Here is a 22141-nt window from a genome sequence, read left to right on the forward strand (position 1 = left end):
GTCCACAGAATGAAGTTGAAAGGTACTTGACAAATCTAATATCCCGAGAGTAGCTGAAGTGAAGAGGATAACAAGGATATTTCTGTTTCACATTATACAGTGGTATGTAAACATTTGGGCAGCCCTGATGATTTCCATGAATTTCCTTTCTAAATCATTGGTTGCTTGGATCAACAATTTCAGTTAAATATATCATATAGCAGACAAACACTGATATTTGAAAAGTAAAATTACGTTTCTAGTATTTACGAGGTCTATTAGAAAAGTATCCGACCTTATAAAAAAAAAAAAACATATGGATTTGAATCACATGTGCTTGCGTGAGCCAACCTTGAACCTTCATGCGCATGTGTGATTTTTCATGCCTGTCGGTTGCGTCATTCGCCTGTGAGCAGGCTTTGAGTGAGGAGTGGTCCAGCCCTCTCAGCAGATTTTCATTGTCAGGGAAGAGGAGATACTGTAATGCAGAGGAAGCCTTTTCTGCATACACGCCACAAACAGAGTCGCTTGAGGTATGCTAAAGCACGTTTGGACAAGCCAGCTTCATTTTGGAATAAGGTGTTGTGGACTGATGAAACTAAAACTGAGTTATTTGGACATAACAAGGGGCGGTATGCATGGCTGAAAAAGTACACAGCATAAATTTGGTGGTGGTTTCATCATGCTGTGGAGCTGTGTGGCCAGTGCAGGTACTGGGAATCTTGTTAAAGTTGAGGGTCACATGGGTGGGTCAATATCAGCAGATTCTTGAGAACAATGTTCAAGAATCAGCGACAGTTAAAGTTGAAGTTGAAGCAGGGCTGGATCTTTCAACAAGACAACGACCCTAAACACTGCTCAAAATCTACTAATGCATTCATGCAGAGGAACAAGTACACATTCTGGAATGGCCATCTCAGTCCCTAGAACTGAATATTATTGAAAATCTGTGGTGTGATGTTGAGCGGGCTGTCCGTGATCAGAAACCAACAAACCTGACTGAACTGATGTTTTCTAAAGAAGAATATACCTTCAACCAAAATCCAGACTCCCATTGGAAGATATAGGAAGTGTTTAGAGGCTGTTATTTCTGCAAAAAAGAGGATACACTAAATATTGATGTATTTTTTTCTGTTGGGTGCCCAAATTTATGCACCTGCCTAATTTTGTTTTAAGAATTATTGCACACTTTCTGTAAATACTACAAACTTCATTTCACTTCTCAAATATCAGGGTGTTCGTCTGCTATATATATTTAACTGAAATTGCTGATCCAAAGAAACAGTGATTTATGAATGAAAATCATCAGGGGTGCCCAAACTTTTACATCCCACTGTAGACTTGACACAAACCTGGTGCATTTTCCCAGGTTTTGTGCAGAGGGCGTTGATGAGTACAAGGACATCTTCCTTGACACAGAAGCCACCAAGGAGGCAATGATTCAGTCTGTTACTGCAATTTTCCAGTACATTTTACCACAGGCCAGATACTATATTGGGTGAAATTTGGTACATGTTCTCATGAAAGGCGGCAGCAGGAGTGATTAAACCTGAGACTCGACCTCCAACAGAGGAGCAGCTGCACAGCCTTCACTCCGTGCCTACCTGCAGACCCAAGACTGGATCCTTCTACAGAAGAGGGGCCTCATGTACATACACATGGATGTTCTACTAGAACATGGCCTACGCCAAAACCCTGAATCCGGCGTAAGCACAAATATATTCAGAGGTATCAAAGTGTGCGTAGTCATGAATCCACGCACGTTCCGTTTGTACATCCCACTGAACGTGGAATGGAGTGTAGAACCAAACTCCTCCCTGGCCACGCCACATTTAAATATGCAATTTCATGTAAATAGGCCCTTGGAGCAGGGATTCCCCACGACGCCTCCGCTGACAGTGTGAGATTCACAATTTACACACGTATTTACTGACAAATACTGAACACAGGAAACCCGGTAAGAAGCTCTGCAGCTCACCATCAAGCAAAAATTTAAAAAAAGACAATAACATATTTGAATGCGTACATGCCCAAATGTGTCCGCGCTGGTGTTCACACAAGCACAAACACAAGCAGCCACCTATCATGCGCTGTACCAGGCACCTAATGACCCAGTCACACGGCGTTTGCTGAACGAAGGAAAAAGTCCCAAATCATCGAGAAATAGTGGACGATTGAGCATGGACTTCTCCCGCTCTGAGTGCAGAGCGCATAAAAGACAGAAACGAAACGGAAACTAACAAAAGAAAAGCAAAGCAAACAGCAACGCTGACGCTTTAATAACAAAATCAAAACGAAGCACCAGCGTGTGATAACTGGTGTGGCAGCACAGACTCACCGCAGCTGCGTTGTCTTGACAACGTGTGCATGCACACGCACGTCACAGGCAGAGATGATGAGGGCTGGAGAGGGAGGGAGAGAGAGAGAGGAGAGAGCTGGACGAAGTTGGACGACAATCAGACGGAACGCTGTCGGTACGGGAACTACGCAAACGATGAGGAACCCTCGAGACAGAAAGCAAAAAAGAATACGGACGAATTGAGGTTGGCGTCAGGATTCATTCACATTTTTTCAACACTTTGAAAATTGTGGCGAAGCGCCAGCTACAGAAACAAAGCTGGATGGCGGTTAAATGCTGTCTCCAAAAGTCAATGCAAGTCCAGATTTCTTGTTTCTTTTTGGCTTTGGTGTCCTTAGTTAGTGCCATGTGACTGGGGCTTGATGCACATTTGCACATCACATATGATTTGAACATTGATGGAATGAAAATGTTTCCTATTAACAAAAACAAATTCATCAGGTGATGGCACCTTTACAGCAAAAGGTGTGCAGTTAATAGCTCTGATTACATTCGGGAAACCGACTCTCGCTGCAAAATGTACCTGGATGACTTTCGGATGATCGCGTTCCACACAGCTGGCTCGACTGCGCAAGGTTGACTGGCACACTCCTGACTGATCAGCCAGCTCACACAATGCCCATGATGCCAGGACACCCAGCGTGGTCAGCACATGTGTGCCCACAGACAATACCTGGGTCCACGTTGTATTGCGCTCTGAGCGGGCCGCAGATCTGTGCGCATCTCCAGTCACAGTGGCCTTGGTAAATGAAATCGGTTTATGAGGCAATTATCCTCATTTGGAAATAAATCCTTGCATTCCCTGAATACACGCTCACATAAGATTGCACCATTTGCAAGGTCCTCTGATGCTAAAGCAGCCAATGTTAGTGCCATTTTATGTATCACTTTGTGCATGCTTTTTTTTCCCCACACATATAATTGCAAACGTGGGTGTCTTAAATATTCATTGGTGTGTCTCTGATGTCTTCTTATTTTCATACTATTAACGATTCCCTGCGTCACCACTACATGTCAGCGATGGCACAATAGCTGCAGAAATGTGCGTATGCCAGCCTGGATTTTTACGTGACGCACAGCATATTTCCACACTCGTCACTTTTGATACATCTGCACGTGGATGTGGAGACGGGCGTACGCATGCTTTATGCATGAGGCTCCAGATCTCTGAACCCCAGTGACTATGGATGGGCATTAGGTGTGCATGCGTATGAACCAGTTCCAACACTAGACCCAATGATTTCTGAGGAGCTACTGAAGTTCATGAGGTGTAATTGTCATGGAGATTGCAGCAACCGGTGGTGCAGCAAGAAGAATGGGGTCACGCGTATCTCGGCCTGTGGAGTCTGTAAAGGCATTACATGCAGAAACTGCAGTCGTGATGTTGTTGAGTCTGAAGAAGACAGCAACAATGACTCTTGAAGCTTCTAACATTGTGAATGAGAAATAAACGAGTACGTGAAATAAAAGCTACTTTGAAAGTAAATGTAGTGAGTGTGGCCGTTTTTTTGTTTGTGGTGAAGTAGAAATGCTCATGTCAGAAAAATTATATAATTATATACAAATTTTAATAATATAATAACCGCCCTGACTCGCAGTGGAGGAAGTCTATTACCGCGGGAGTGCCATCACTGAAGCCAGTCACAGCCCTCCCTACTTCTCCAGTACAGCTGCCGGACTTATCTAACTCAAGGTTGGCCGAGACAAACATATTTTTCTCAAATGGGGGAGTGCCCATCTCTTATCTTATTCCCTAAGGAGAGCTGTCTTTTGTCTTTTCACATGAAAACCCCTCAGCATTACGTGGTCACACTTTAATATAAAGTTACCACAATATATATTCAGCATACATGATATAAATATAAAAGAAAACTCCTCATTTCCCCATCATGATAATAATGAAAAATAATAAAGCACAAGAACTTTTCCAACAGCTAACAACTCAGAATTATGAGAAAAAAACCTAATTTGACCCCTCATAAGTTACTTAAGGCCCAATTAAAAAATTAAATAAAATAGATTGTTCAACAATCATTTATTGGTACTCTAACTTGAGCATGTTTTTTCAGGGTTTGCCACAAGAGTTGAATTTGAACATTTTAAAAAATTTTATTTCAAACCTTTACAAACATACAAACATATTGGTGAAGAAACTGTTTCCTAATGACTTAGTTGCATGAAATATCTCATAAAATAACCCTGCCACATTTCTCCATGTAATGTGGAGTTGTGTCAGGAAGGGCATTCGGTGTAAAATGTGTCAATTCAACATGCAGATCCACCTTGAATTTTCTGTGGCGACCCCGAGTGCAAACAAGATTTTTCCTGACTTTGACCTATGACCTTGAAAATGGAATCACTTCTTGCCTATCAGGATAAGAATCTTCTATAAAAATTTCACAAGGATAGATGTCCACAAACAGAAACAAACAAACGGGGGCAAAAACAAAACCACCTCCAACTTCATTGGTGTTGTTCAATATAGATCAAAAGGACTTTTCAATGTTAATATCAACTAGAAGCACTCAGAGAGTGCAAACCTCCGCCAAGGCAATGGGATCACTGACGCCATAACATCTACACGTTGTGGAATCATTGAACCTAAAAAAGTCTAACGATGTTTGCTCAGTAGTAAAAAAAGTTTCATCTGCTGTGACTGGATAGCATGTATCCTTAGCGCTTGGCATCACAGTTTATTGCAACTTGCACCTTTCCCAGAAGCTGCTGTCATCTGAGCACTGATATTGATATTGCATGTGCTTATAGACAAAAACAAATGAGACAAAATTCAATTTATTATTCAACTAAACTGCAAATATATGAATTTTTTAACATTTATGAAACGCTTCTCTAAACAAGGCCATAGGGTCACCGACCCTAAAGAGATTCCCTCCTTGGCACAGTGATCTATTCAATAATTCAGTTTTACAACCAAAACTATGATACATACACTTTTCTTTCCTTTATATTTGACATCCTTGACCATGAAAACATACCACTAGAACTTGGAATCACTTTTATGTCTTTATTAGTTCAAAAGTTTTTGTATAAAAACAATTTTTCGGTAATGGCGATTTTCTTCTGGATCTAGCTCCATAACATTTGAAGCTACATCAAATCTGAATGACACATTGCTGAATCAGTACAGATTCAGCTACAATTTGGTGTTAGTTGTGCATCTCTAGCTTCATTTGTCACCTCACACTGACATATTTTCTATTTTCCTATATTTTTGCATATTCTGGATCACCAGATCCGGAATCCGGATCCGATCATCACCAAACTTTGTTGTTTGATAGAACATTTAACTATGTTACACCCTAATTTTTTTCAAGCCTTTCTGCCTTGTTTTTGTGGAGTTAGAAACTAGAATGTCAAAATTCCCCCAATCCCGCAATGGTGAAGAATCCTTTAAAAAATTACTGGATCCGGATCCTGATCCGGATCACCACTAAACTTTAATCACTTGTTCCTCTTGTCATTTCCAAACACTCCACAAACTTTCATCAAAATCCGTTCAAAACTTTTTGAGTTATCCTGCTGACAAACAGACAGACAAAACAAACAAATGCGACCGAAAACAACCTCCTTGGCGGAGGTAAATATCTGCTAAATATACAGATCAGATGGGGATCAAACTTAGGCTACTCATTGAGTGTGCCAGTTTGCACCTCATTGTCACAAATGGAAGTGATTCAGGCACTTGTGATTAAGATATAATGCAAAATGTACATCAAATGGGCTTTTCAATATTAAATTCAAATGTTTACAAAATTCACAACCCAGATCAGATCCTGATCGATCTCGAGGACCGAACTTGAGCACCCCTGCTTTATATCAATGTCACTGCTACAACTCCACCCCCATCATCACCGCCATCCCCATCACAACTCACCACCTGTCTGGAGGAGATAAAGGTATGGATGGAGCACAACCTCCTCACACTCAACAGCTCCAAAACCAAAGCCATCTTGGTCAGGACTCCTCATCAGACCAAATCATCACCCATAACCAGCATCACCTTCTCTGGCTCCAATATCACTCTTTCATCAGTAGTCAAAAATCTTGGTGTGAAAATGGACCCCCAACTCACTTTTGAATCTCATATCAACCACCTCTGCAAGACCTCCTCCTATCACCTCCGGAACATCTCCAAACTCCCCCCCATTCTCTCTTCTCAGATGCTGAAAAGCTGGTCCATGCCTTTGTCTGATTCCAGACTGGACTACTATAATGCACTTCTCATCGGGATCCCTAGTAAGAGCCTGCAGAGGCGCCGATACATTCAGAACAATGCAGCTAGGATCCTGATGAGAGTGCGCAAACATGAGCACGTTACCCCCATCCTCCACTCACTCCACTGGCTTCCCGTCTCCACCAGAATTGAATACAAGATCTCCCTCCTCACACCAATGTGTCTATGGACATGCCCCCCACCCCAAAGAACTCCTCAACCCCCCTAACACACACGTTCCTTGCGCCCCACTCACTTAAATCTCCTCCACACACCCAGAACTAGGCTAAGGACCATGGGAGATAGGGCCTTCTGTGCTGTTGCCCCACGCTCATGGAATGCCCTCCCTGACATCCTGAGGGCACCACAATCCACTGACTGGTTTAAAAGGAGTGTAAAGACATTTCTTTTTAACAAAACTTATGGTCCCTCCTTTTAGATGTTTATTTTAAATTCTTTCCATTTGAATATATGACTTTCTTGTTTTTTTGCCTGTGTTTATCTTTTTAAAGTGTAGCCCCTTGAGATCACTGATGAAAAGGGCAGTATAAATAAAATGTATTATTATTAAATTTCTGATCTTTGTTTGGCTCGTAACACTTTGGCACAGAGGACTGAAGACCCATCATCTGATATTAAAAAGACAACTGGGGGACGGAGAATTTAAAGCACAGATTCTTCTGATACCAACCAGTTACTGATTTTATTGAGGCTCTGATAATTACATGAACATAGCAGAAGAGCTGCTTTACATCAAAAGCCTTCAAGACCCCCCCTAAAGAGGAAGAGATTAAGGAACAGATTTACAGATAAAGAAAATGCTGAAGTTTTTTTTTTAGATCCCACATTTCTGCACACTTCCACATTTACACTACTCAGGTCGACATGTCGCGCCTGGTAGCAAAGCCAGCTATTAATGCTACGAAGTTACCAAGGAAACATTCCCTAGTTTGGGTTGTTGATGGGAGCTGTAGAAAATAATAGATTTTATTCATTGAAGTCATGTTGATTTGAATTAATATTGAAGTGATGAATAAATTTTGGTAGCAAAGGTAATTCTTCATCTGCTCATAACCAGAGCTGCTCTTCCATGTACAACAGGTTACTGATCCAACACTTGGCACTAGCCAAGTGTTGGATCAAAATGAACCAAACCTCTACGTGGAAGAATACACAAATCACTGCCACCAGAATCCTTTCAGTTACCTTTGTTCATTTCTATATTCAAAGTCCCTGCTGATCTTGGACAAAGGGAGTCAAAACATTGAGGGTGGTGACATCACTTTCCTTCAGGAATAAATTATCCAGAGATTTTACAGAATATGGAGAAATTTTACATCTATCTTTCATTAAAATCTTCCTCATCCTGTTGTGTAAGTATTGACAGAATCACTGGAGGAATAACCAATGAGGAATATTTGACTGTTACAACAACATGTTATAAAGTATCAGTAACACAAACAAAGCTGAGTGAACAAAACTGCTGTGTAGAAGAGATTTGGCTGATTAAAAACAGCATCCAGCCCTTTACCTCTTTTGTTCTCTTCTTTTAAATGAGTCATTTCTTCTCCCTGGTCTGTGATCATTCCTTCATCAGCAGGTGTTCACTGTAGTTTCAACATGTCCCTCAACTGCTGGACTTCAGACATGTTTGTAGAAAGAGTTTAAAACAGACAAAAGAAAGAGAGAGTCACTGACCAAGTGAAGGAAAGACTAAAAACAGGCCGATTTTATCATCTGCTGCTCTGCTGCCCAATCACAAGTGAGAGACAACACCAAAATGTCCCTGTGCTGGGACAGATGTCCTAAAGCACACAACTGTGAAAATAAAATTGTGAAATCCGAGGAAAATGTGCAGGGGTTCTGGGTGGCGCAGCCCCGCATGAGCCGGGATCTAGGGCACGCAGGTCCCCAGAAACCAAATTCATTTTGTATCTGATACATTTTCATCATCTCATGGAAAAAAAAAAATCTTCAAAGCAGTGCATATTTAAATGATCCTAGATTTAACCTATTTGAGCTGTCAAAGATAATGTTGAAATAACAGAATATGACATGGAAGTAGGACCTGGACCTGGAATGGTTTTCCTTTTAATTGTAAACCATATTACACATTAACTCAGAACCAGAGGTGCAAAACTCAGGCTTCAGAAACTAAAGTCCAGCCACACATTTGTTCAATCTTCTTAATAAATCAGCTGACTGTGATTAGTTCAGCTCTTCAGGCAGGTGGATGAGCTCATTATTGAGATCACCTGTTTTAGGTGCACAGGTAGAAGCAACATATGGGAAGGTTTTACTTTCTGAAGCCGGAGTTTTACACCTCTGCTCAGAACAATTATATTACAAGAAATTCATGAAGACTGAAAAGACTGTTAAAGTATCTCAAAATCCACAGCTAAAGCTTGTAAAATATTTTGAAAATCATGGTAAAATATCAGTCCAGACCTGTCACCCATAGAAAATGTGTGGTGTATTATGAAGTGCAAAATACGACAAGAATTCCACCTACAAAGCTTCAACAATTAGTGTCCTCAGTTCCCAAACACTTAGAGTGTTGTTAGAAGGAAAGGTGATGTAACACAGTGGTAAACATACCACTGTCCCAGCTTTTTTGAAACGTTTTGCAGGCCTCCCTTTCAAATGAACAAATATTTGCACAAAAACAATAAAGTTTATCAGTTTGAACATTAAATATCTTGTCTTTGTGGTGTATTCAACTGAATATAGGTTGAAGAGGATTTGCAAATCATTGTATTTGTTTTTATTTACATTTTACACAAAGTCCCAACTTCATTGGAATTGGGGTTGTACCTTATAGTAAAAAAGTCACTTATATTCTTGTGTAATTTGCTGTAAATCCATTCAAAGCCACAATGTATTTTTCCCCCCAATCAAAGAAAGTCTACTTCGGGCTTGAAAACAGCATCCAGCACACTGACTAGTTTTTTCTCTTTAAATCCACTCGTTTCTTCTTGCTGCTCTGCGATGTGTTTGTTTCTACTAGGGCTGAAACGATTAGAGGATTAACTCAAATAAATTGATTACAAAAAATGTTCAGGGCAAATTCTGTGCCTCAAAGCGTCATTTAACATTGTAGTACATATGCCAGGCCTGTGTGTGGCGCTGTAACGTCACCAGCAAAAAAAAGAAAAGATTAGAGCATGCACACAGGCTGTGTAACAGCTAATAATTTTGCACTAAAAGCTACCACTTTCCGATGCAACACACAGTAAAATAAAGCCTTTTAAGAGAAAGACAGTCCACGCTGATCATCTGAAATAGACTTACTGTGCATTTAAAGCAAAGCAGCGTGTCTATTTAAAAAGAAAACACAAAACAAAACAAAAAAACAACACACAGTCAGGTACCCACAGTGGAAGCTGGCTGCTGTCTCTCTCTGCCCGGTGTGAGGGGCTCTCAGCAGAAGTCCACTCTTTCTTCTGTGTTTTGCTCAGACTCGCACTGAGTGTTTCACTTTTTAATTTTCGCTTTTTTGGGCAACACACAATGCTTCACAAAGACGGTAACTTAAATGTAAAAAAATGACTACGAGGCTTGCATGTTCAACCTCCAGCTGAAATGCATCTTCTGAATTGCAAAGAAACAAGGATAAAAAATTCACATAGGGACTGTTAACATAATGAATAAATGACGTACTCATTGTATAGTGATTGGTACAAGGTTGATGGTGGTGTTCTTTCTATATGATCATGTCTGAATGTGTTCTGCTGAATTTGCCTGTGTGACCTGTTTTTCTGTATGGTTGATAACTGAAAACTGTGTGACTCATTCGTGGCTAAATCAAAAGAGGATAAGGTATGTTGACATTGCATACAAGCTCTTCAAAAACATATCTGAGGATCACAGTGTGAAATTTGATCTGCTCAGAAAAGAGTTTCCAGCGTCTCCAGCTAACTACCTTCAGCAACTGCAGTTAACAGGAAATAGATCTTTGATGGATTTTAATGGTAGTTGGCAATGTAACATAGGTGCAATACCGCCACCTACTGAATTGGTGTGTGGTGTGTACGCGCGCACGCATGAGTGTGCTTTCCCATAATCCTCACTCTGAGCACTAGGGGCGACATTACACCATTTTTCTCTCTTACGACATCTATAATGCAAACAATATGCAAATTTTGCAATTACATAATTTAGCAACTTCTAACAACTTTTAGGACAGCCAATAGCTACTTTCCTTACTGAGGAGTTGGCAACACTGTCTTCCTGTTTCCATAACATGAGACGGAGTATCAAAATGGGGACTTGCTCGAAACAAATTTAATGATAAATATAACCTAAATTGACATAAAAAATTTAATAACCATTTTTAAAATATGGCTTTACCTGTACAATGTATCCTGGCTCAATAAGAAAGATACCAAATCTCAATGATTGTAAGAAAAACAAAATGATGTCTATTAGAACTAAATTGCTTCAATTTCCAAGCACTCTAAAGTATAAAAAAATACATTTCAATATATGAAATGAAATTCATCCTTCTAATCAGTTCATATGAAAAAGATTTAAGGGTGATTCTTAGAGTACAGGCACTTATGTCCTCTGATCATATTGTATGAAAAACAGAAAAAAGGGGAAATTTCACACTTTTATAGTTATCTTTACAATGAAAGTGTGTTAAGAAATTTGTTCTAGTAGTCTATGATGACTTTTTCACCTTTTTTCAGCATCATTATATGCAAATATTGCCGTTTTGTGCTTGTCCCACACCCAGACTTTTGATCTTCAATGATAAAAATGAATGGTAAAGAAACGTTTTTTCTAATGTTTTAAATATCTCTGAATACAATATCAGTAAAATAATCAAAACATAATTGGGGTATTCAATGTCATACAACTGTTGATTTTTTTAAACAAAATGTAGTTGTCCCACACTATTGCCGTAATTTCCACCACAACACTGTAATGTCCCTTTAAACAGTTTGTATGAAAGATTGTTTGGGTAGTTTCTATGGAGATAAACAGTGACATCAGAGCACATTTTTCAAGGCCAATAGTGCCCGTAGTTAAAGAATCACCCTTAAATTTGACATAGATAATTGTTACCTACGCAAAAACAACGGCGCACGCCTTCTTTGAATGTAGCACAGTACAAATCTTGTGGAAATCGGTACACCAATGGCTGACCTCTGGTTCCGTGAACACAGACGACGACTCTTATAAAACCAAACACATTGGTATTTTCCTGGAAAGTAATCATCTTGAGTTTCTGATGAATAATATGTTATAATAACCAAATTTTATATACAAAAATCTCATGTCACAGTCCCCCCCATCTTTGGCCACACTAAAAACAAACCTTTTCTGTTATTGAAATGTATGAAAAAGGTGAAAAACTGCCCAAGCTTATAAATTCTGTATGCTTGTATCTGAACACAACTTATTGTAACCCCTTGTATCTGCTTATCTTTTCTGTGTTATTATTTACTCTTTGGCTTTTTTAAGAAAAATCTTTGTCTTAATTAGGATTTCTTCAATTGTTTAGTTGTTCTTTATTTATCACTATTATTTTGATGCTTTAGATAATAGTTTGCTACTGCATTATAACAGATACAGGCCATGTGACTGAGAAAATGTCATACCGATTGTTTGTTTTTTTCCCTTTGGAGGTGTGTTTATCATGTTTGTGGTGTTATGTCTTTTTTTCTTGCTATATACATTGAGAAGTGTATTCTTTTGTTCTAATAAAGTTTATGAAAAAACAGCGGCACAGACGTGCTGACGTCATCTTAGAGCCAACGCGTGACCAATGAATACTCTGTACGCCTGATGCGTATCGGTCACGTGATTTCTGGAAAACACCACAAGCTTCGATTCAGGGCTTCGGTCGTTGCAGGACTCGACACAAGGTTCAGGGTTTCCACACAGTTCACAGCCTGCGCACCAAGTTATAAGATTAGGTCACACGCCGTTTCTTCACGTTTGATAGAGTAATCTACCGTCACACAAACAACCGGAGGAAGGAAAAAAATAACCCGAGGAAACAAATAACAAACCAACATTTTAACACATTAACATCATCCACAGCTTAAAAAACATTTACCTGATCACCGGCAGCCAACAGCGGAGATAAAACTACCATGTGTCCAGACTCGGCAGTAGCAGCAGTTAGCCGGTGGTTCAACAACCTTCTCAGCTGTTCCACCTTTTCGCGCTAACTTCAGCTTTTCTTTTTCTTCGGGTTTACTGCTGACCTTTGTGCTTCTGGAGCTCTTCGAAAAACATATTCGAGGATGACAGAGTGAAGTTTGATCTGTTCAGAGAAGAGTCTCCAGCTAACTAGCTTTAGCTTTTGGCGCCGACAGGAAAGTTCTTCGTCGTTGGATTATAACAACGTTGACGAACTTACCGTTGCATTACCGCCACCTCCTGGACCTGGAGCGCAGAGACGAGTAAAAGAGGAGAAAAAAAACAACTATATTCTCTCCATAATTCCTGCAACTCAAAGATGTTAAACAGTTGGGTTCTTCAATGTGCTCTTCACACTGCTGTCTTCTTCTTCTTCTTCTTGGTCGTCGGCAGGCTAGGCATGGTCAGTGCATTGCTGCCCCCCTCAGGTCATAAAACACAGAACACCTATTAAATGTCAATGAGAGACACAGCACCCCTATTAGTCCAGCAGTTAAGGGATAGAATCGTGCACTTTTTTTTACAAAAGCGCCAAACTTTGTCCAGGGACTCTTTAGGATATATTAAGTCATGTCAAAGCGGGAGACATTTGATTTAGCCCTGTATCCTGCTTTTTTTTTAAAAGGGTTTGCATGGTTATAATACAGTGTATATTTTGCTATTCATATGACAATGCGATCATATGGTTATTATGTAGGGGCCAGTGATCAAGATTGGACATTGTTAAGCTGTAGAGAATGGCTACTGCAACTAGTGCAAAGCTATACTGAGCTTATGTGATCATGTATCGTCTGTAGTGCGGCGTCATACGTCAACGTACATCCTTATACATTAGCAGGGTGGTATGTTTCAAAATGGAAAGAGGTACAGGACTCATTTCAGGCCTGTAGGGATCTTTAACAGGCCTCTACCTCTGAGACATAAAATTAGGTCACTGTGATCTTCCTAGCATGAAAGCTGTAGAGAGTAGTTCATTAAAATATTCATGAACATTTGTGCATATCTAGGAAGTTTGCCAACCAGGTATTTACAATGTTTTCAGTTAAAAAATGGTGATAATCGTCTTAATACCAATAACATAAAATAATAACAACAATAATAATAATAAGGTTATGGCCATAAAAACAAAATTGATTTCTTGTAATAAAAAAAGCATTTCTTTCCGTTCAAACACTGTTGTTATTTTACAGTGTAAATATGTTAGAGTGCATAAGTAGCATCTTTCCTTTGCCCTATGCTCACAAACAGCTATACTGCATAGGTATATTGATATTCACAATGAGTTAGACAATATTAGTCACTTTCCCTAGATTAACACTTTTCTAAGCGTGTAAGCACACTGAAGTACATTTGAAGCATCCCTACTTAGCCTTAATACATTTTTCATAACCTTCAAGTTTATATTATGAACTTAAAATACATTTGGATAAGAGTTTGTCATGAATTATATGCCTGTAGAAGGCTGAAAATGGTTATTCCTCTTAAACCCAACGTTTTTAGAGTGTAGACATTATGGATATCAATGTCTCCCGATCTTATAACTTCAGGACACTATAAAGTACCCCTGATAAAGTTTGGCGCTTTTGTATAAAAGTGCATGATTCCCCTAAAATTTGTCCCTTAGGCCGCCGGACTATATATTTTCCATACAAGCCACAATTTTTTAAAAACAAAACCACAAATTTGCTCTCTCCTTTGAGGAGGCTCCATACCCCAGTAATGTCCTCAAAGAAAAGGTACTACAACCCAGACCTATCAAACCTTGAAACATGACCTTCTATCCTCTGCCTACAAAGGGCAGTGTATTAGCACATGAAAAACAGATTCAGTGACACCGCAAAATGACAGCAACCGTCCAGATGTTTCCCATGCACTACAGCCCACTGTTTAACCCACAGTGACCCAGCGTAAAGCCTTGCCAACTTCACATCATCATGATGTGAGACACCCAGTGTCCCATTACCCTGTTCTACTTTTGAAACAATAGTGTGAAGGTGTCTTCCTTTGGTCTCAGTATCCCCAAATGTGCTGTCACTGCTGGTGTATACTAGGGTGATTCTTAGACTACGGGCACTTATGTCCTTTGATCATATTGTATGAAAAACAGAAAAAAGGGGTAAAATTTCACACTTTTATAGTTATCTTTACAATGAAAGTGTGTTGAGAAATTGTTCTAGTAGTCTATGATGACTTTTTCACCTTTTTTCAGCATCATTATATGCAAATATTGCCGTTTTGTGCTTGTCCCACACCCAGACTTTTGATCTTCAATGATAAAATGAATGGTAAAGAAACGTTTTTTCTAATGTTTTAAAATACGAGTATCTCTGAATAAAATATCAGTAAAATAATCAAAACATAACTGGGTATTCAATGTCATTCAACTGTTGTGATTTTTTTTAAACAAAATGTAGTTGTCCCACACTATTGCTGTAATTCCCACCACAAACACTGTAATGTCCCTTTAAACAGTTGTATGAAAGATTGTTTGGATAGTTTCTATGTAGATAAACAGTGACATCAGAGCACATGTATATAGCGCCAAATCACAACAGTTGCCCCAAGGCGCTTATATTGTAAGGCAATGGTGTGGTGGAAATTACATTTACAAGGCCAATAGTGCCCGTAGTTAAAGAATCACCCACTACCATTAACAAAACTACGGCACTCCATTCTACTAAAAGGAACATGAAACAGGATGGTGTCAGTCCTTAAGCCGGCCTTAGCAGCATCAGCCATTTCATTCCCATGACACACTGCTGTCATTGTCAGAGTGCAGCAGATAATCAATAAATGACAGTGACTTTGCTATTGCGAGCAGTTTTCCTGCCAGTCAAGCAAACTGAAGGCTGTGTTGCAGGCATCCATTTCAAAATGAGCAAATGCTCCATTATGTTAAGACACAGTATTACAGTCTAGTGATGTTGACCAATGTCATGGATGTTACCATCTTCAAACATGGCATCAAATATTAGGTCACTGTAACTATGAGGATGTGTTAAAGTTGGAAAGTGTCACAGAGGGGATGAAAATTAAAGGTCAAACTGATGAGGCTGATCTTAAATGTGAAGTGTGAGTCCAGAGCAGAAACAGAGAACCAGATGAAAGAGCAAATGTCTTACTTGGACATACAGATTTGTCAGGACCTACAGAGCCAGCAGGTCCACATTAACATTCACTGAGCACTATTCAGGAGCTACTTTTGTGTATTTTTTGAAAGCTGAGAGTGACACAGTCAAAGCTACAGAAAAGCTGATTGCTGATGGAGAATCTTATGGAAAAATCAAGAGCATCAGATCAGATAACAGCACAGAGTTTACATCTCCAGAGTTTCAGTCACTGATTTGTCAAAACGCCATTCAGCACGAGACCTCAGCTCCTTATTGACCCCATCAAAATGGAACAGGGAAGAAGTCTGACCTTTCAAGGATGAGAACTTTTGGGTCGGTGTGTTGTGCCCACAAACAGAACAAGAAAAATCTGGACTCACAATGTGAAAAGGGGGTTCTAGTGTGTGATGACAAAAATAGCTCTTCATATCTTGTCTTTTATCCAGACACAGGAAGAGAACTCAAAAACAGTTTGGTGAAGTTCATCGCCAAATGTGTAAATGAGTGTCAGACTCAGACAGATCTGGACATGAGAGAAAAGATTCTGCACAAGGAGACGACTGAAAGCCACCTACCAAAAACTGACATCATCAAACTAATCAGACAGGAGCCTAAAGCAGAGATTAGAGACACGGATACAACCACAAGGGAGGGTGAGAGTCAACACAATCCACATTATCCAAGAAGGGAGAGGAGAAGTTATATCTGATATACAATGAACTCTGAAGGAGGCCAAGAAGTCATCAAATTCAGATTTGTGGGTCAGAGCTGTGAAAGAGGAAATCGATTCTCAGACAGTGAGTCCAAGGACTTCATCCTGATACCTGATATCTGTCAGGGTGCTGTTGTTTAGTCTGTAGATGTCTGTGTCCTTCCAGGGAGATGCCTCCTCAGACCATCACTGACCCTCCAAACTGGTCGTCCTGAGTGATGTTGCAGGCAGCATAACGTTCTGTGGTCCTGTCCAGCTGTCCTAGAGTAAATGTCTTTCTCCTGGAATCTCCTCCATGGTCTTGAGATTGCACTGGGAGACACAGCAAATCTTCTGGCAAAGCACATATTGATGTATGTTGGGTCCAGGTACCACACCATGTTACCAGTGGTGACACTGACCCCAACCAAAGGCAGAACTAGAGAAAAACAAGTCAGAAAATATGAGGGAAAAAATGTCAGTGGCCTCCACCTGTTAAACCATTCCTGTTTTACGTTATTTATGCCGGAATCCTTAATGCAGTGTTTTGTATATTGTGAATATTCAAGGAAATTATATGTATAGGAGAAAATTATGTTTTAGTTCACTGTTGTGTCCACCTGAGGGCAGTGAATTATCATTTTCCTTTAAATTCAAGCAGTTGTATTTTTTGTGGATGGTAATAGTCTTATATCTATATTACATATTTTAAAATCTGTTCTGTCTGTATTATTGACATTCATGACGTTGTAGTGCAGCATTATGTCCACTTGAGGGCAGTAAACACGCATGATTTTCGTTTCAATTCCTCAGAAGTCGATTGGTGAAACATTTTTTTGTTGTAAATAGTTTTAAATAATGTCTGCAGTAATGTCTACATTATTCATTCAATGTAGTGTTTTGTATATTTGGGTGATTCTTAGACTACGGCACTTATGTCCTTTGATCATATTGTATGGAAAACAGAAAAAAGGGGAAATTTCACACTTTTATAGTTATCTTTACAATGAAAGTGTGTTAAGAAATTTGTTCTAGTAGTCTATGATGACTTTTTCACCTTTTTTCAGCATCATTATATGCAAAATTGCCGTTTTGTGCTTGTCCTACACCCAGACTTTTGATCTTCAATGATAAAAATGAATGGTAAAGAAACGTTTTTTCTAATGTTTTAAAATATCTCAATAAAATAGGAAAATAATCAAAACGTAATTGGGGTATTCAATGTCATACAACTGTTGTGATTTTTTTAAACAAAATGTAGTTGTCCCACACTATTGCCGTAATTTCCACCACAACACTGTAATGTCCCTTTAAACAGTTTTTGTATGAAATATTGTTTGGGTAGTTTCTATGGAGATAAACAGTGACATCAGAGCACATGTATATAGCGCCAAATCACAACAAACAGTTGCCCCAAGGTGCTTTATATTGTAAGGCAATGGTGTGGTGGAAATTACATTTACAGGCCAATAGTGCCCGTAGTTAAGAACTCACCCATTTGTGAATATTTAATTGGAAATTATATCTGCCTGCTGTGCTACTTGTTTGTCTCTTCCAGAGAGTGATGGAGCTGTAGGCAGATTTTTTGGATGAAGCAAGTTTCAACCTGACAAAAACAAGGAGACGTGGCAGAAAACTTATATTGGACACAGTAACATCATCAATGTCCCAGCAGGACAACATGGGGTAATATAACTGTGTGCAGTTGGAAGACAAAATGACGTTTGCCATCATTAACCCTGGACCCAAACAACACAGCAGCACACATGATCACATGCTGGACACCCTGCATCATCACAACTCACCTAAACCATCAGAGACAGAGCAGACAGCTACCTCCTCATTTGGGACAATCTTAGTTTCACGTGAGGCTGCTTTGGTCTGCAGCTGCTGTACAGACCACCCATCTCTCACCGTACTCCAGCCTCCCCGTATTCTCCATTCTGAACTGATCTGCCTGGTGACGTGAAGGTGTGGGACACGTCAGCCGCATCAATGCATGACCCTTTTACAGGCAATGGAGGAGGCACATGGGGACATTGAGCAGGGGTCACGTCACGCCAGGCCCTGGATACGGGATTCCAGGAGATATTTTCACCAGTGCCTGCACCAGAAGACATGATTGTGGATGAATCTTGTAGCCGGACCCAGAGCGAAGACAAGTTGCAGACTTTTTTTTTTCCCTGAGATTTTTGAAACCTCTGAGGTTGTTTTCTTGAATTTTCACTTTAGTGTTTGGGGGGAACAGTTGTTTTTGATGTGTGGGAAATTAACATCCATGGGTGATTCTTAGACTACGGGCACTTATTATGTCCTTTGTCATATTGTATGAAAAACAGAAATAAAGGGGAAATTTCACACTTTATAGTTATCTTTACAATGAAAGTGTGTTGATAAATTTGTTCTAGTAGTCTATGATGACTTTTTCACCTTTTTTTTCAGCATCATTATATGCAAATATTGCGTTTTTGTGCTTGTCCCCACCACCCAGACTTTTGATCTTCAATGATAAAAATGAATGGTAAAGAACGTTTTTTCTAAAGGTTTTATGTTTTAAAATATCTCTGAATAAAATATCAGTAAAATAATCAAACATAATTGGGGTATTCAATGTCATTCAACTGTTGTGATTTTTTTTTAAACAAAATGGAGGTGTCCCACACTATGCTGTAATTTCCCACCACAACACTGTAATGTCCCTAAACAGTTTGTATGAAAGATTGTTTGGATAGTTTTTATGTAGATAAACAGTGACATCAGAGCACATGTATATAGCGCCAAATCAACAACAAACAGTTGCCCCACAGCGCTTATATTGTAAGGCAATGGTGTGGTGGAAATTACTTTACAAGGTCAATAGTGCCCGTATTAAAGAATCACCCCCGTACATCCGGGTCATTTCCATGACGTCGGGAGAAGACGATGCGCTTGCGCCTTCAGTCCGATCAAAGAAAAAAAAAAAAAAAAATCCTTCAGTCCGATCCCACATTGAAATTGATTGTATCTGTTAGTAATGTTACTGTTATACACATCTGGAATTTCAACATCCAAAAGTAAGCTGCAATGAATGCGAGATCCAGCTCTGCATGCTCAGATCAGCGGCGACATCGACAGCGGACGATGTTCTTCTCCTTTCTTGTTTTGATGCGGAGCAGCCGTAACCACCTGTTGCCATGCAAGGACAGACTTCTTGCGGCAAACTCCGCAGCGCCGCACGGTCTCGGTAATCAGAGTTGCAGAGCTCCCTGGCCACTGAGAGAGGTTTATATCTTATAATGACTTGAATCTTGCAGGTCCCCGCATCCGTACCCGCAACAGTAACACGGAGGCTAAAGACGGTACATTTTCAACGCGACACCACTCAATCAAATGGGCGTATGGAAAAAGTCCCCAAAAATCATTTTCAAGCAAACATAAAAGAATGTAGACTCACCAAACCGTACCGCAAGACAGCGGAGGTCGGTCATTAAGTCCTGAGCGATTTCTCTCACCAGGCGCTGGAAAGGGCTGCTGCGGATCAGCAGCTCGGATGCTCAAGGACCACAATGTAAATAAGCATCTGTATTGGAAGCATTCCTTGTGTTATCCTCTGCCGGGTATTTTATGTATTGTTATATAATTTTAGTGCGAATAAAATAAAATTCTGGGAGCAGTGGATTTCTGTTAGTGGCGGATCTCTCACAGCGCCACGGAGCCGTGAGGCTTCTTCACTCCAACATTGAAACGTCTGCAATTGTTCACCAAATGCACGAAGTGTAATCACAGTGGCCACCGCGGTTCTAATCCCGAATGGCACGTGACGGGACACAAAATGTCGTGATCGATACGTCACATGAAAACCCCTATAAGACAATAAAAGGTGCTTTTGTAAGAGATTGCAAACTGACGGAAATCCACAAATTACAGTTGGCGTGCACAACGCATGACTGGGATAAGGGTCTTCTCCCTGACGTCTCGGCAGCATCCCGGATGTTGTGACAGTTTTGCGGAGAGCTAAATTTTAGCTGTAAATTTGTCATTTTTAAACTAAGATTTTTCCGTTGATTTGACAGATCTGGACTTGCAGATTTACTTTACTACATTCAGAAGGATCTTATGTGTAAATATAAGTCATTTTTGGAAGATCTGACTGCATTTATTTCAATGCAGGTCTACTTTAAGTGTGATGGAGGGCTAACAGGAGGCGCTGGGTTTTAGCCGACTGGTCAGTGTCGCCTCTCATGCCGGAGATTGTGAGTTTGCGTCGCGAGTGGGAGGAATAAATCACAAGGCAGAGAGAGAGAAACTTGTATATTACATATACTTTTAAATGCACAAATGTCTGCATTATTCTGGCTAGAACTGTTGATGTATTTCAGCATTATGTTCACTCTAGTCCAGGAAACACTCAGGATTTTAGTTTCAATGACTAGAAATTCGACTGATGAAACATTTTTGTTGGAAATAGTAAATAGTAATAATAATCAAAATAATAAAACATGAATTATATTATTTATTAAACTGCACTAACTTCTGCATAATTCATGCTTAAATCGTGCTTGTGCACAAGTGGACCAAATATGTGGACCTCAGTGATCCATTCAGCACTGAGGTGTTAAATTTTATACTGTCATATTAATAAATGATTCAGCCGATATTATGGCCAACAAGATATCGAGTTTGTCTTCATGTTGGCACAATGTGACATCAAGAAAAACCAAGACAAACACCAGTGAAGATCGTCTGACATTTTGCTCTACAGTTGAAAATTGGTGAGTTAAAATAATAATGTTACAGCTTCCACCACAGATGGAAAAACCAGCTGCTGATTCTGTCCTTTTTAAAGGTTTCTTGAGTTTATCTGGAGTTTGTCAAAACACAGAAAAGCAGCAAATATGTTATAACTGAATGACTTTGTTGTTTGGAGACGACAGCAGACAAAATCATCACCATTAATTCATTTTCTGGCCGATGTGACATTTTGTCTTGTGGTTCAGTAACACATGGAGCTGTCCCAGGGTGGCAACTGGAGCCAGGTAGAGGTCAACCAAGGGTTACACAGGGGTCAACATTTAAAAAATACTCCAATCATATTGAAGCATATACCACATCATTTAACTGATAATAATTTGCATCACGTTTTAACAAATTTGGAGAACTTTAACCTTTGACCCTGTGTGTACTGAGTGACCTTTGTCACCTATTCTGCGTTTTAAACCCATTAACTCCAGAACATTCAGTCATAAATAGTCTAAACTATACACTTATAGGATATTTATCAGAAAATTTATTCTCCTTAAACAGGACAGAAACCTCCTCGGCTCGTCAACTGTTTCATCAACATAAACACCAAATTTGGTGCTTTCAGACAAACTGATAGTTTCTTCTTGAAAATCCCGTGAAGCCTTTTAGTTTTGGTGAAATGCTGCCCTCGTGTGTCCAATAAATGTATTTACAATTATAAAAGCAGAAGTATAGAAACAAAGTAAAACGTGTACTTTGTTGGAATATTTTTGCTGGAAGTTGAGGTTCTTATCCAAAAATTTAACAACAACCTGTAAATTTTCTTGAATGCCATCTTGTTTTTATTCCCCTTTCAAAAAACATGACATTCAGGAACATGCTCCATTTTGGGT

Source organism: Thalassophryne amazonica, chromosome 3 (assembly GCF_902500255.1).
Source record: "Thalassophryne amazonica chromosome 3, fThaAma1.1, whole genome shotgun sequence".
In the NCBI taxonomy this organism is placed as follows: Eukaryota; Metazoa; Chordata; class Actinopteri; order Batrachoidiformes; family Batrachoididae; genus Thalassophryne; species Thalassophryne amazonica.